Source organism: Eurosta solidaginis, chromosome 3 (genome assembly GCF_040869045.1).
Source record: "Eurosta solidaginis isolate ZX-2024a chromosome 3, ASM4086904v1, whole genome shotgun sequence".
NCBI lineage: Eukaryota > Metazoa > Arthropoda > Insecta > Diptera > Tephritidae > Eurosta > Eurosta solidaginis.
Genome location: NC_090321.1, coordinates 188895972 through 188909498, shown reverse-complemented (window position 1 = coordinate 188909498; position 13527 = coordinate 188895972).

The following is a 13527-nucleotide window of genomic DNA, read 5'->3' as shown; positions in this document are numbered from 1 at the left end:
AGCGGTGATGTCATTCTTTGTCTTCACGAGCACATCAACTAACAAGACAATTCTATCATTTATTGCAATAATCCGAAGATTCTGTGCAAAACATAGACCTTAAAGCTTTTGCGGTGGTCATCATCAGAAAAAAAGTATCTCTTCCGACACCTGTTTCTTCTTTATTTTGACAAACTTCTTCTTTTTCTTTTTTCTTTTTCTGCTTATTCTTGTATTAAAAAGGAGACTACTCTAGAGTTCTGGGGGTTTTAACGATGTTGATAGTACATCGAACCTTCCAGGTCATATAGCTCCTTCTTCCGTGAGCAAATTCACATCGTCGCGGCCAATTGTTCTGCCTAGATGTAAACTGTAACTAAGCAAGTGATTGTTACCAATGGATAGCCCGGTTGTGAACTGAGAGAACGAAAATCGACACTGATGATGGCACAACACCGAAACCGGTTTGTCTCGAAACCAAATTTGACAAGGGATCACGGAAAATCGTTCCAATATACATCATAGATCTTATCAATCTTCTCTCAGTGTTCAGTCACAGTCACTGATAAGTATCGCTGCGACTGAGGGTTACAGTAACACAGAACGTTCTTTCTAAAAAATAGCGGAATTTCAATTTTATTTAACATAAAATAACAGAGTCTAATCATTTTACAAAAAATCTAGATTCCCTTGGGGCAAGCGTATTATTTTAACCAAAACACATACACATCCATACAGCTCGAGTTAGCCAAAGTTTCTTAATGGCCTCCATAAAAGCGAAACAACTGCCACTTCACATTTTAATAATCCAATTTGAAATGCACACTAAAATCACACTAAAGTTTTTAAAACCGCCAAAGGCAACCGAAAATTAATATCCGATGGCTTTCGACACCCTCACCATTACCATTGAACATAGGATGGTATTTTACAAACACTGGGCCACATGGTAAGGCAGCAATTACTGGTAGCGCACGCCCACAATATTAGCAACATAAAATCGACAGCACATCTGTCGCAATTTCACTACACGAAACTACTTTGAGTGCACAGTTCTAATTTTTTGTTGCTAATGTAAGTAAATAGAATGATAAGAAAGGGAAACTGGAAAAAAAGGAAAGGGAGCCTAGCGTTGGTATTGGAAATATATATGGAAATGATTTTTGTTTTTTTTTTTTAACAAAGCGCAGCACTCAAACCATAGTCACATAAAAAATATTTGTGGGAAATTTCCCACCTAGCAAAGAAGTTTGCCCGAATTACCACCCTTACATTTCTTGTACGCTTTCTTGCAAGCTTTAGTCTGTATGTTTTCCTTTTGTTTGCTGCAACAGGAAATCTCTGTACAATCAATGCTAATTTAATGAAGTTCTAAGATGCAATTTGAATTTTTTAAATTACACTGGGAATTCTTTTGATAATTTACCACTACTCAATAAACTGCACCATATTATTAACAAATTGCAAGTTAAGAGCGTATCTGCAAAAAAATATACAAACAAATTCCTTTCATATATTTTGGAATAAATTTCCCAGCAAATAAATAATGTGCGTAAGTTACAAATATTATTCTCGTTATTAAATTTCGAAATAATTCAAAAGTTGAGTATCAAGACGTGTGCAATGATATTATTTTATTGCATGCAATTTAATTACAACTACAAAAAGTACCTATATTAAGGAATGCGTTTGTATTTGTGCTTGCTAGGGATGACGATCCCGGGTATTTCTAAGTCCCAAGAACTTCGGATTTATTGGATTTCAGTCTCGTGATTGTTAAAAATAACATAACAATATTCATTTTAATAGTTCAAAATTTCTTCCACAAATATCCCCGTTTTAAGAGCAAAATAAGAATAAAAGGAATAAAGGTTAGGTTAGGTTGAATTGGCCGCTCCATGAGGAGCTCACATAGACTGAATGAGTCCGCAGTGTTACCAGAAATTTGACAAACCCTATCAAAATTCCAGGACCTGTGTTATAAAATAACTCGGTCCTCTTGGCAAATACTAAAAGCTTTCTAGGACTTAAGCCATTTGCTGCTTCTAGAGCTGACAGCTATATCACTCCTAATAGCTGAAAAAAATTGGAGTCTTAGACTGGCACGCGCAGGGCACGAGCACATAACGTGCTCGATCATTTCCTCCTCCAACCCGCACTTCCTACATCTGCTATCACTGACCAGGCCCAATTTAAAGGCATGTGACGCAGTGTACAGTCAGAATACCCGTCATGAGTCTAAAGTACTCTCTTTTTAACTGGGAATAAAACTAATCACAATATTTTTGCTACTGGTTTATGAAAGTTTTCATTCCACAAAACCTAAGTCTGGAATCAGATTTGCCTAGTTAGTTCAGGTTTTTAGATATTCGTGTCTAAAATTGCGAAAAATGTCTTTTTTGCTATATCACAGGCCAACAAAAATCCAAATAAATTTTGTTACCAGAAACAGAACTAAACTTTCTCAAGGTTTCGACGTTGGGCCCCCGAAAATCTGGTTTTGCTTTTGATAAATGGTCTATTGAGTTAACTGAGTTGTAAAAGTTCGTCAATGTTCAGATTTCTTTTCAATATTTCAACACCTGACTAAAATAAAAAATAAAAATTTCCAGAGGAAATGAGATCAATCAATTTGTAACGAAAGCATCACTTGGATATATGAATTGTAAACGAGAAAGCATCAAATAAAAGAATAATCAGTTGAAAATGAAAAAGAGTTACATAAAAAAAGGCCAGTCAATTGTAAATATAAAATAGAGCATATCTTGTCTTCAGAACTGTGTAAAATGAGAATTGTCAGTTGAAAATTAGAAAATGTCCTATGGAAATGAGAACAGTTTATTGTAAATGTGAAAGCTTCACTTCGACCGAATACTAGTCTATTATTAATTTAGAAAGAAAAAAATGAAAATTCGAAGCTTTATTTGTAATTGGAACAGTCAGTTTAAATGACAAAAGTCAGTTGAAAATGCGAAAATGTCATATGGAAATGAGAACATTTAATTGTAAATGAGAAAGCATAACTTCGATATGAGAAAATTACAATTTTTAAATGTAAAAGGCCCATCAGATGTTAATAATAATAGTCAGTTGAAAATAGGAAAGCGTCCTTTAGAAATAAGAAAAGTCGAATTTCGATGCGAAAGCGTCACTAAGATATGAGAGGAGTCGAACTGTAAATGAGATTAAATCATCTAATAATTGAGAACAGCTAGTTGTAAATGAGAATAATCAATTGAAAATGAAAAAGCGTCCTTTGAGAAAAGTCAATTGCAAATGCGAAAGTATCACTTGGATAGGTGAAGAGCCAATTGTAAACGAGAAAGCAATAAAAGAATAATTATTGAAAGTGAGAAGACGGCATATAAAAAAGTCCATTTGCTATTGAAAAAGCATCAAATAAAAACGCAAAACCGACATTTGTTAATTGAGAACTGTCAATTTTAAAAGAGAATAGTCATTTTAAAATGGAGAACGTCACATGAAAAAGAGGACAGTAAATTTTAAATGTGAAACAGCATTTAACAATATAACCCATCTCGCGTTAAAAAAACGGCACCAAATTAGCCTTTAACGGAAAAGCTATCAGCATCTCTTTATTGTGACTTTTTATATATTTTCCATATCTTGTAATCTCTCCGTAATCAGCAAGCATAACTTAATTCATCCACAATCCTACATTAGAAAAAAGAAACCTCAGGTCTGCACTATTGTTGGTCGTCATAAATATACTTGAACATTACATTTGCTGTCTTTCTGCTATTTTGGAACAATTGAGGGCATAACAATCATTGTCGATGCTTCATTCGAATCGATATTCCCTTCTTGGTGTATATCGCTGAGTTTACCTTACTTGTTTTGAATATTGAACAAGATGTTCTCCGAAGTAGATTATATAAAGCAGTCGCACGCTTAGGCTAGGACTTTTTGAAGAACTTGTCGGCCATATGGATTTAAAAAAAATAAAAACAGGTAAGGAAGGCTAAGTTTGGGTATAACCGAACATTACATACTCAGCTGAGAGCTTTGGAGACAAAATAAGGGAAAATCACCATGTAGAAAAATGAACCTAGGGTACCATGAAATGTGTCTTTATGACATGGGTATCAAATGGAAGGTATTAAAGAGTATTTTGAAAGGTAGTGGGCCATAGTTCTATAGGTGGATGCCATTTCGGGATATCGCCATAAAGGTGGACCAGGGGTAACTCTAGAATGTGTTCGAACGATATGTTTTTCAAGTTAAAGGTATTCAAGAGGGTTTTAAAAGGGAGTGGCCCTTAGTTGTATATGTGAAGGCGTTTTCGAGATATCGACCAAAATGTGGACCAGGGTGACCCAAAACATCATCTGTCAGGTACAGCTAATTTATTTATATATGTAATACCACGAACAATATTCCTGTCAAGATTCCAAGGGCTTTTGATTTCGCCCTGCAGAACTTTTTCATTTTCTTCTACTTAATATGGTAGGTGTCACACCCATTTTACAAAGTTTTTTTTTAGCTCTTGCTAAATTTCATCATAATATCTTCAACGACTGCCAAATTACGGCTTGCAAAACTTTTAAATTAGCTTCTTTTAAGAGTGGGCAGTGCCATACCCATTGTCCAACATTTTATTAATTTTATATTTTGCGTCATAATGCCAACCCACCTACCAAGCTTCATCGCTTTATCCGTCTTTGGTAATGAATTACCGCACTTTTTAAGTTTTTCGAAATTTTCGATATCGAAAAAGGGAGCGTGGTTATAGTCCGATTTCGTTCATTTTAAATAGCGATCTGAGATGAGTGCCCGTGAACCTACGTACCAAATTTCATCACGATACCCCAAAATTTACTCAAGTTATCGTGTTTACGGACAGACGGACGGACGAACGGACGGACATTGCTAAATGAATTTCTTTTTTCGCCCAGACCATTTATCTATATCTATCTCGATTAGTTTATGCCGTTACGGATTGCCGTTATGCGAACAAAGTTAATATACTCTGTGAGCTCTGCTCAGCTTAGTATAATAAATGTAAGGCGCGATAACTTCCGCAGAGATTTTAGGCCGAGCTTCTCTTCCAATTCCTCATACTCTTGATTTTTATATTTGTTCCCATTGGATATTGTCCCCTCTCAAGTTGGGTGTCTTCTACAGCAGCATTAAGCGACGGCTTTTTATCCTCTGCTTCGAAGTCCACGGAATTGTGCGCTTCTTTGTCAAAGTCGAAATTAGTCACGACCTTGCTTGTTTAAGTTGCCATACAACGTTGACTTTAACCAGTTCGGTGGGTACGTTAATTTCAATACATACTTCTACTCTACACTACTCGTGTCCAATAAATTTCGTAGTATGTCGTGAACTGTACCCAACTATGTATATTAATGAATGCAAGTGTATTTACCTATATATTTTTAATAAACTCACTCCTACTGGCCATAGTGTTGTGACTTTAAATTTGAGTTGAGCGATTTTGCTTTTCTGATTGCGCATTTTGCTGAATCATTATACTCAGTTGAGCAGAACTCACAGATTATATTAACTTTGATTGGCTAACGGTTGGTTGTACAGGTATAAAGGAATCGAGAGGGATATAGAATTTCATATATCAAAATCATCAGTATGGAAAAAAAATTTTATTGAGCCATGTCCGTCCGTCCGTCCGTCCGTCTGTCCGTTAACACGATAACTTGAGTAAATTTTGAGGTATCTTGATGAAATTTGGTATGTAGGTTCATAGGGACTCATCTCAGATCGCTGTTTAAAATGAACGATATCGGACTATAACCACGCCCACTTTTTCGATATCGAAAATTTCGAAAAACCGAAAATGTGCGATAATTCATTACCAAAGACGGATAAAGCGATGAGGCATGGTATGTGAGTTGAACTTGTGACGCAAAATTGAAAATTAATAAAATCTTGGACAAAGGGCGTGGAACCGCCAACTTTTAAAGAAGGTCATTTTAAAGTTTTGAAAGCTGTAATTTGGCACTCGTTGAAGATATCATGATGAAATTTGGCAGGAACGTTATTCCTATTACTATATGTATGCTTGATAAAAATTAGCAAAATCGGAGAACGACCCGCCCACTTTTAAAAAAAAATTTTTTAAACTCAAATTTCAACAAAAAATTTAATATCTTTACAGTATATAAGTCAATTATGCCAACATTCAACTCCAGTAATGATATGGTGCAACAAAATACAAAAATTATAGAAAATTTCAAAATGGGCGTGGCTCCGCCCTTTTTTATTTAATTTGTCTAGGATACCTTTAATGCCATAAGTCGTACAAAAATTTAACAATCCTTATGAAATTTGGTAGGTGTTTAGATTCTAGGACGGTTACTGTTTTCTGTGAAAAAGGGCGAACTCGGTTGAAGCCACGCCCAATTTTTATATACAGTCGACCGTATGCCCCTCCGCTCGGCCCTTAACACGATAACTTGGGCAAAAATCGATATATTTTTACTAAACTTAGTTCACGTACTTATCTGAACTCACTTTGTTTTGGTATAAAAAATGGCCGAAATCCGACTATGACCACACCCACTTTTCCGATATTGAAAATTACGAAAAATGAAAAAAATGCAATAATTTTATACCAAATACGAAAAAAGGGATGAAATATGGTAATTTGATTGTTTTATTGACGCAGAATATAACTTTAGAAAAAAACTTTGTAAAATGTGTGTGACACCAATAATATTAAGTAGAAGAAAATGAAAAAGTTTTGCAGGGCGAAATCAAAAGCCCTTGGAATCTTGGTAGGAATACTATACGTGGTATTACAGATATAAATAAATTAGCGGTACACGACAGATGATGTTCTGGGTCAAACTGGTGCACATTTTAGTCAATATCTCGAAAACGCCTTCACATATAAAACTAAGGGTCACTCCCTTCTAAAACCCTCTTTAATACCTTTAATTTGATAAACATATCGTTCGAACACATCCTAGAGTCACCCCTAGTCCACCTTTATGGCGATATCTCGAAAAGGCGTCCACCTATAGAAGTAAGGCCCACTCCCTTTTAAAATACTCATTAACACCTTTCATTTGCTTCCCATATTGTACAAACACATTATAGAGTCACCCCTGGTCCACCTTTATGGCGATATCTCGAAAAGGCGTTCACCTATAGAACTAAGGTCCACGCCCTTTTAAAATACTCATTAACACCTTTCATTTGATACCCATATAGTACAAACAAATTCTAGAGTCACCCTAGTCCACCTTTATGGCGATATCTCGAAAAGGCGTCCACCCATAGAACTAAGGCCCACGCCCTTTTAAAATACTCATTAACTCCTTTCATTTGATACCAATATCGTACAAACAAATTCTAGAGTCACCCCTAGTCCACCTTTATGGCGATATCTCGAAAAGACGTCCACCTATAGAACTAAGGCCCCCTCCCTTTTAAAATACTCATTAACACCTTTCATTTGCTTCCCATATTGTACAAACACATTATATTGTCACCCCTGGTCCACCTTTATGGCGATATCTCGAAAAAGCGTTCACCTACAGAACTCAGGCCGACGCCCTTTTAAAATACTCATTAACACCTTTCATTTGATACCCATATCGTACAAACAAATTCTAGAGTCACCCCTGGTCCACCTTTATGGCGATAACTCGAAAAGGCGTCCACCCATAGAACTAAGGCCCACGCCCTTTTAAAATACTCATTAACACCTTTCATTTGATACCAATATCGTACAAACAAATTCTAGAGTCACCCCTGGTCCACCTTTATGGCGATATCTCGAAAAAGCGTCCACCCATAAAACCAAGGCCCACACCCTTTTAAAACACTCATTAACACCTTTCATTTGATACCCATATCGTACAAACAAATTCTAGAGTCACCCGTGGTCCCCCTTTATGGCGATATCTCGAAAAGGCATCCACCCATAGAACTAAGGCCCACACCCTTTTAAAATACTCATTAACACCTTTCATTTATTACACATATCGTACAAACAAATTATAGAGTCACCCCTGGTCCACCTTTATGGCGATATCTCGAAAAGGCGTCCACCTATAGCACTAAAGCCCACGCCCTTTTAAAAAACCTTTCGTTTAATACCCATATCATACAAACAAATTCTAGAGTCGCCCCTGGTCCACCTTTATGGCGATATCTCGAAAAGGCGTCCACCCGTAGAACTAAGGCCCACGCCCTTTTAAAATACTCATTAACATCTTTCATTTATTACCCATATCGTACAAACAAATTATAGAGTCACCCCTGGTCCACCTTTATGGCGATATCTCGAAAAGGCGTCCACCTATAGAACTAAGGCCCACGCCCTTTTAAAAAAACCTTTCGTTTAATACCAATATCATACAAACAAATTCTAGAGTCACCCCTAGTCCACCTTTATGGCGATATCTCGAAAAAGCGTCCACCCATAAAACCAAGGCCCACACCCTTTTAAAACACTCATTAACACCTTTCATTTGATACCCATATCGTACAAACAAATTCTAGAGTCACCCGTGGTCCCCCTTTATGGCGATATCTCGAAAAGGCATCCACCCATAGAACTAAGGCCCACGCCCTTTTAAAATACTCATTAACACCTTTCATTTATTACACATATCGTACAAACAAATTATAGAGTCACCCCTGGTCCACCTTTATGGCGATATCTCGAAAAGGCGTCCACCTATAGAACTAAAGCCCACGCCCTTTTAAAAAACCTTTCGTTTAATACCCATATCATACAAACAAATTCTAGAGTCGCCCCTGGTCCACCTTTATGGCGATATCTCGAAAAGGCGTTCACCTATAGAACTAAGGTCCACGCCCTTTTAAAATACTCATTAACACCTTTCATTTGATACCCATATAGTACAAACAAATTCTAGAGTCACCCTAGTCCACCTTTATGGCGATATCTCGAAAAGGCGTCCACCCATAGAACTAAGGCCCACGCCCTTTTAAAATACTCATTAACTCCTTTCATTTGATACCAATATCGTACAAACAAATTCTAGAGTCACCCCTAGTCCACCTTTATGGCGATATCTCGAAAAGACGTCCACCTATAGAACTAAGGCCCCCTCCCTTTTAAAATACTCATTAACACCTTTCATTTGCTTCCCATATTGTACAAACACATTATATTGTCACCCCTGGTCCACCTTTATGGCGATATCTCGAAAAAGCGTTCACCTACAGAACTCAGGCCGACGCCCTTTTAAAATACTCATTAACACCTTTCATTTGATACCCATATCGTACAAACAAATTCTAGAGTCACCCCTGGTCCACCTTTATGGCGATAACTCGAAAAGGCGTCCACCCATAGAACTAAGGCCCACGCCCTTTTAAAATACTCATTAACACCTTTCATTTGATACCAATATCGTACAAACAAATTCTAGAGTCACCCCTGGTCCACCTTTATGGCGATATCTCGAAAAAGCGTCCACCCATAAAACCAAGGCCCACACCCTTTTAAAACACTCATTAACACTTTTCATTTGATACCCATATCGTACAAACAAATTCTAGAGTCACCCCTGGTCCACCTTTATGGCGATATCTCGAAAAGGCGTCCACCTATAGAACTAAGGCCCACGCCCTTTTAAAATACTCATTAACACCTTTAATTTATTACACATATCGTACAAACAAATTATAGAGTCACCCCTGGTCCACCTTTATGGCTATATCCCTAAATGGCGTCCACCTATAGAACTATGGCCCACTCCCTCATAAAATACTCTTTAATACCTTCCATTTAATACACATGTCAAACAAACACATTCCAGGGTTACCCTAGGTTCTTTTTACAACATGGTGATTTTCCCTTATTTTGTCTCCAAAGCTCTCAGCTGAGTATGTAATGTTCGGATACACCCGAACTTAGCCTTCCTTACTTGTTTTAAGTTATATTTCATGGTAGACATTGCAAATAATTATTTACATACTTAAGTTGTAAACTCCGTAGTTGATTACTTGTCAAAAATGGCATGCAGTAATGAAAGTAGTTATATAATATAGAAACAGTGGGCCATACTTAAAAAATTGAAGTTTGTATTTTCAAACCAATTTATGTATATTCTCAGATTGTGTTTTACACGAAAAATTTAGTATTCACATCGGACCACATTTGCATGTCTGGAAAAATTTGTAAGCAAAACATCCTGACTGACAATTCCGAGCCATTCCTCAGTTTAATACATAATATAACAACTATCAGACTTTTCGTAGAAGGGGTATCTTCATATACTGGAATTAAAGACAACCAGCTGTCTTAGCTGAGCTAGGGAGATCGAAAATTAGGTGCTATGAAGAAGCATATCACAGTCTGAAATCAGTCCATAGCGCCATTGCGCTGGAGTTTACCGCTAACAACACAGATGGCGCTTGTATTAGTACACCATGGACTGATCCAAACCACTTGAAGTTTGCATTGAGGGGATCGTATAAATATTTTTTTCTTCTTTTTTTCAATATTCTAAATACCATAATTGGTTTTCTCTTATTGCAACTTGGTCACTGAGATCCATTTTTTAAAATTGATGTCATTATTTTTGTCTGACGAAGCCCAGCAATTTTTTAATACCCCTTTTAAGCTCTGCATTCGTTTGCACATGGTAATTTTTTCAAAGGTTGGTACAACGGGATGCTAGAACTCAGTTAGTAGAAAACACTATGTAAAACAAGTAAGAAATGCTAAGTTCGGGTGTAACCGAACATTACATGCTCAGCTGCCAAATTACAGCTTGCAAAACTTTTAAATTACCTTCTTTTAAAAGTGGGCGGGTGCCACGCCCATTGTACTAAATTTTACTAATTTTCCATTCTGCATTATAAGTTCAACTTACCTACCAAGTTTCATCGCTTTATCCGTCTTTGGTAATGAATTATCGCACTTTTTCGGTATTTTGAAATTTTCCATATCGAAAAAGTGGGCGTGGTTATAGTCCAATTTCGTTCATTTTAAATACCAAATTTTATTAAGATACCTCAAAATTGACTCAAGTTATAGTGTTTACGGCAGATGAACGGACGGACGGACATGGCTAAATGCATTTTTTTTTTCTCCCAGATCATTTTGATATATAAAAGTCTATATCTATCTCGATTAGTTTATGCCGTTACGGGATACCGTTATGCGAACATATATAATATACTCTGTGAGCTCTGCTCAGCTGAGTATAAAAATCTGAGAGCTCAAAAAGTCGTAGTTCTTCTCAAGGCCAAGAAGTGCCATGAAAGTTTTAAAGGAGTCATAGCAACAAATTTCTATACAAAAAATTTCGATGGTATTCTTAAAGATGGAAAAAGGATCGTCCTAGTACAAGGTTAAAAGTTAGGGATAGTTTGTTTGTTTTTTTTTTTTTTTTTGATTAAAGAAAGGAAAGGAAAGTAAGTTCTTGTTTTAGGTTTTAGGTTTTAGGTGTGTTATCGACGAGGCATATTCGAGCTATACATTTTTTATCGAATTGTTATAAATTTAATATCGATAGCAAAAGATATCAATGATTTATCGAAATGTTATAAATATGCGATCTGTAACAACATTTTTAAAGGAGTTATCGCGTTTTTATCGATGTGCTATCGGATGATTACGTGGTTGTTGTTTTTATTGTGGCAGCCCATCGCCTCAACTAACAAGTGCCACCACTGACAATCTGCCATCAATATCTTCTAGCGGTTGCTATTTCAACAGACTTGTACTAGACTGATAAGGATACTAGAGGCGTTGGTTCCACATTGCAATTAAAAAGATGGTTGGTGTGACGTGGAGATTCGTTACAAGGAGGCCACAAGTTTCGTATGTCGGTGTTGAGGTGTTGTTTCGGAATAAATTAGAGTTTGACCTATTACAGTATCCAAATGTTGAGGTTGAACTAGAGTGACTCGCGTCTCCCTGTGGAGTTTGCTATCCTCAGCTGCGAGTTCAGGGTGTTTGTTTTTAAGAACGGGGCTTGCAGAGCGATTTCTGTCATAGTAGTCCAATGAATTTTTGTAGATGTATGTTAATAATTATAATAAATTAATAATTTGTCCATATTCTATCAAAAAATGATCGACTTGTTATCAAAACTTGTCGGTTTGTTATCGGTATATTAACGATTTTTTTCGAAAAGTTATCTATTTGTTAGATATTACTTATGGATAATTTATCGATTTGTTATCTAGACATTTTCGATTTTTTTATCAAAAGGTATCGAGTTGCTATAGATTTGATATCTAGTACTAATTGATTATGTATTGAAAAATGTATCGGTTTGTTGTAAAAAAAACTTATCGATTAGCTATCGAAAAGTAGTAAATTTCTTAGCGGTGTGTCATAACTTTGTTATGGGTGTATTTGCGATTTTTTTAACGACAACTCAACGTTTTGTTATGAAACAGATGCCGATAAAACCTCCATATAAAATCGATGACACATTTGTAACCCATCAATAACAAACCGACAAGAAACTAAGAATTCGATGACTCCGTGATAACAAGTATATAATAAACCGATAAATCTGTTATTACCGATAAAATTACGACAAAGGTTTTTCCAAAAATTCCGTAAATATTTGTTTCTGTTAAAGGTACCTCTGTTTTGGTTTAACTTCGACCCCTGTGCGAGCTCTAGTTAGTTTAAAAATGTTAGTTTTCTAGACGTAGACTTATATGCTTACACATAGAGCTTCACGAGTACTTAATATTTAAGAGCAATTTTTAATTTTCTTTTTTAAGACTGAACTACCAAAGATGATGACGCGGTTTGTCTAGAAACTAAATTTGTCAAGGGATGGCAGAAAATCGTTCCAATATGCTTTAGGCTGTTGAGCCCTTTCTTCACAAAAGAACGCCGCTATGCAGAGTGCATCTAAAGTTCTTTGGAAGTTCACTATCGTAAGATCTGGCAAGGTTCAATAGACATACCATAGACTGATTTTATATTAATCTCGGGTTGATTGTAGCATAAAACTGTTGGAAATGGAACTTTCTCCACCCTTTATAGTCATTTGGGTGACATACCTGTAGGAGCATGCTACGGATTTACCCAGAATGAAAAATAATTTAGAAAACCTAAAATTTTAAAAAGTTTTCAATTTTCCAAAACACCGTACCAAAAATCAACTCAAAATGCATTGGTAATGAATCGCGTTGCCATTATGCCAGCCAACGGAAATTGTCAACAATGAGCCGACGAAACGCAATTTTAACAAACGTAATAATATATTTGTCATTTTAAATGGAAACGCTTTATATTACATTTGTTAAGAGAGTACTGAATATTGTAAATATATACAAAGAAAGTAGTACATTTGCTGCTGATATCGCAAGATATGAAAAGGACGCATTATAACCGAGAAGAAGAAGAGCAAGCAGCTGATGAACAGGATGCGCTGCATAAATTTCAATTTGCAATTCAGTGGCTGCTCACTGCTCTTGATGTGCTTAATTTGTTTTTATTTTATATTTTTATTGTTATTATTTTTATTTGTTGTTGTTTACCTGCAATATACCATTGCAATTGCATTGGATGGCGGCGCAACGTTGGGCATTCGAATTTTATGAAGTTTT